Here is a 4,407-nt window from a genome sequence, read left to right as displayed (position 1 = left end):
GGGGGGGGATCATTGATATACGCATATCGCGGGGAAAGTGAGGGTTAAAGAGTGGGAACGTACCCAGACATTGTGATGCAAAGGGCACAGGAGGGTTAGATCAGGTTCTACTCAGCCCCCTGACCCAGGAGCTCTTTGATGCTGGAGCCTTCAGGACATGGGCCCCCAAGGGGGGGGCTCAGTGTTGCACGGCCCTGGGACCGGACCACTGCCACGGAGTCAGCGGGATTTGGGGACATGCTTTTGTCCCCAAAGAAAATGTACGTGGCTTTGGGTGGGGCTGGGGGGATGGTCACATACAGGGAGCATGGGGGAAGAGGGGTGAGATCAAAACAAACAGATCACTTTCTCAGAGACATTCCCATAGATTATCACGCACAATATGAAACAACACATGATTATTTTGGCCCCATTGTAATATCACAAACTTAACAGATTATAAAAGAAAATGGGGAAATGTTTTTATGAAGTGGTACATCCTGAGAGACAATGTTGTCTTTAAAGTAGCCGTGGACGACGCGTACACCCTCAGGAGTGATTATCAAATCCCCCCTCAACACTGAAAATGGATCAAAACCACTCAGATCAAAACTGGCAGCTTTTAGGAAGTTGGTACTCTTTTACACACAGCATCACAGCAGTGAAGTCCCACTGTGAAAAGAACACTACTCACCTGCCCTTTAATTTACCCACAACCTCACTACCTCACTCTTTGGCTCTGTGTTTGGCCTTAGGAATTACAGCACCTTCTAGTGGCTGCACTCGAACAAGTCACTATTTGCCTTCATTGACAGAACGGGGCACTCCAGCCCTGTTCTGTGAATCACTAGTCCAACTCCACTCCAGGAGTGAAGAAAAAGTGAAGCTGAAAATATGATTTATCTGACATTAATTTGACTCACTGGATCATATTCTTGATAAGCTTTTTAAGATATTAGACCGTCATCCAAATGAAGTCATACATTCGTGGTGTGCACATCAGTCATTTTCTAATAAATGATAATACAATCATTTTTAACTTCTCTGATTCTTTTTTTTAACCTCCTGCAGTAAATTGTATGCGTTTTTTAATTTTCCGCTTTGACCTCAAACACACACACACACACACACACACACACACACACACACACACACACACACACACGAGCTCCCAGCTCAGATCTCTATGTGCACTCTGCCAAAGGCTAAGACATTCATTTAAGATAGATGGAGTGTATTCAAGTCAGTCATTTCCACTCTTCCCATGAATAATGCAGTGAAGACAGCTGATGAGGCACATTTACTTGTCAAGTTGAGAAGCAGGCGCACAGTTACATAAGAGGGCTGTGGCTGAGGATTTCCAACAAGCCTGCCTTTGAAGAAAGTACCCCCAGCACCTTCACCTCCCGCTGGGATTTAATGCCAGCCTCGGAGGGCCTGGACTCACCGCGCTGGCTGGGTCTAAAGAGGAAGTACGAGGATGATGAAAGAAAACACTCTGAGGATAAACTATCCCAGAAGGTTTAATGTTATTTTAAAAAAAAAAAAAAAAAAAGGTCTACATTTGACCATATCCTGGGTGGCGGTCTGACTGTCTCCTTGTAACTTATCATGATTATTTATAAGATGATAAAAGTGGACATTGTGAAGATAGAGTCTCTTTCTCTTTGTGAGAATTTGAGACTTTTACATCATCTCCATGTTACCCGCTTCCTCTCTAATCTGTGCAGTAGATATGGGCCTTTTTTCATATTTAATAGTATGAGTGAATTTCAAGAAGTGGCCCAGGCCGAGGCTGACACGTGCCTCCTCAATCATTTATGAGAGTTAATGCAGAGAGCGAGGGCAAGCAGCAACAACCTGTTCCCCCGGGAGACCTGCGGCCACAGGGAAATTACAAATCAGCTGCACTATAAAGCACGCTGCCAGCAGAGAAGAGCTGAGGTATTCGCTGGCATAAAACCCGCTACGCCGCTTTCTTTATGCATATGTTACAGAAGTGCTGATAAACCGTGAAAGACTGACTCTCCTGTTTGTGCACTAACAGGCCCGCGGCAGGCTTTCCAGGCGCTAATCTCTTGCATTTCTGATTAAAGAACACCGCCAGTAAACAACCTGACTCCCCTCGGGGGTGTTTGTCCCTCCCTGCAGTGTGAATGTTATGTAATTGCAAACTTTTTAGTCATTGTTATTTACACAGGAGACACGCAGGAGAAATACATGAAAACAGCAAACAAGATTCCAGAAAGTCTTTCAAAAAGGACACAAAGGTCATTCACTCAACTTCATTCACAACAGCAACAACAAAAATCGCCCAGCCTCAATATGACCATTTCCAATAGCACTAAAACCGTGCTACTCTTCCAGGTGAGAGCTGAAGCGGATTACAGAATTCCTCTCATAAAAAGATAAATTGTCATATTATCTCCTCCCAATTCTCTCTAAATCTACTACTCTAAAGCTCCTCAACTTTGGGAAAAAGAGACAGCGGTGATATCCCGGGGCCGAGGAAGCCTCTTTCTCTCCTCTTCTTCTCCTCCTCCTCGTCTCTCGTCTCTCTGTCTCTCGGAAAAGTAATTTAATTCTGTTTCCAGTTTATCCTGTGAATAAAGGAGATGAGGAGGAGGAGAGGAAGAGCTTGAGGGGCTCACGGTTGTGTTAACTTTGTCCTTCCTTTTTTACCGCCTTTTATGCTAAATGACAAAAGCTTGGAGCTAACAAGGATAATTACAGCTATGGGTGTTGTGCAACATACAAATCCCATGTATCTTTTTTAGCTCATGGGAACTGAATGATATCCAAATGTGACTCATCTCAAGTCCCACAAGCCCTTAAGAAGTGTTACAAACACACAGATACACCTCTAGGTTTTATAGTTATACCTTGATATGACACAAAATAAAAAAAAGTTTAGACAAAGAAGCAAGGAAGACAAAGAACAGAGACTTTTTCACATTTGGTATCAGTCATCACACCCTGATCTTAATCAGCGTCGGCCTGGGTCGGCCTAACCACGGCCTGACAGAGAAGGTAAGTTCCTGATTAATGACATTTCTCAGCAGTGGAATATTCATCTGTGTACAATCTCGTGTCTCCATCAGCGCTCTCGCCCTGGCTCAGCAATGTCACTGTGACTTTGCAGAACCTTTCCCCACTTCAGGACTATCTGTTTTACGGTGCATTTACAGGCGAGCAAACATTACGCCCCGTTTCAGTGACCTCAGAGGAGACAGAGAGAGCTGGGGAGAGACAGACAGAGAGGTGGGAGGTGAGATGTAGCACTTGAGAGAGTTTATTGGACTTCACAATTTTATCTTGTTTGTGCGTGTGTGTGTGTGTGTGTGTGTGTGTGTGTGTGTGTGTGTGTGTGTGTGTGTGTGTGTTTTGCCTCTGCCTTTTGCATGTGTATATGTCTGGTTACATGCAGACTTTTTCAAGGTTACTGGAGTGCAATACAACCTACATAATAGCTTTCAAGCTGCTCTGACATATCTATCTTGTACTGTCCCCAGTTACTGACAGGGGGAGCTGTGGATCTCCTCTCAAGCCTGACTCCACCATGTGAACAGCAGAAGGTACAGTAAGTGGACCTGACATGTTCTCACATACAAAATCACACATCAGCATCTTCCATGCTGCATGCTGTGTTGACATCCTTTGCAGTGTGCTGTAAATGTGATGTGTAACATACGGACATCCTCAGCAATCACAGGGTTTTATTGCAGTGTACATAATTGTGGTTTCTCATTGTCTTAATTGGTAGAGAGACAGAGAGAAAAAGAGAGGGTGAGGTATTATGTTGATATCAAGTATCTCCCCGCTGCTGTTTTTAAATCTCCTAAAACACCCAGCGGTGCAGGAAAGCTGCGGGGCGTCCCTAGAGTCTGTTTTACCTGCAGGATGTGCAACAGAGGGAGAGAGGAGATACAGTAGTCAGATTACCCATAACTGCCACTGACATGCCACAGTATGTATGTGGAAACCAGGGCAAATGACAGAAATAAGAATGAACAGAAACATGCTTTTATTTACCACAAACGCTACACAAAATTAGATTAATTTCATCATGGGTTCATCTAATCTTTGCTTTTTGTCCGTCCAAAGTTCAAAATATCCCTTTAGCACCTCCAGAGCTAAATAATCAACATGTTGTTTCTGTTATTTGATCCATACAAACATAGAAACAGGACAATTTGTAGTTTTGGGGTTAACTTTGTGCTTCTTGGCAGACAACAGTTTATCCTTCTATGTATGTCTTTTTCTCAGCAGATATTTAGACACATCATACTGTAAAATGCACAGGTGTTACTAATCACATTACCATCACGTCAGTGACGTCATGTCAGCATGTGGATCAGAGCCGGGCGCCCTTTGTAGTTTGTGCAGCTTCTGAGAAGAGAGAGAGGAGACTCTCTCACTCTCAGAGGT

This window comes from Seriola lalandi, unplaced genomic scaffold, assembly GCF_002814215.2.
Source record: "Seriola lalandi dorsalis isolate HSWRI2012SDOR001 ecotype SW California unplaced genomic scaffold, Sedor1 jcf7180002054703, whole genome shotgun sequence".
Classification (NCBI taxonomy): Eukaryota; Metazoa; Chordata; class Actinopteri; order Carangiformes; family Carangidae; genus Seriola; species Seriola lalandi.
The sequence above is the reverse complement of the archived record's forward strand: the minus strand, read 5'-3'. Positions refer to the sequence as shown.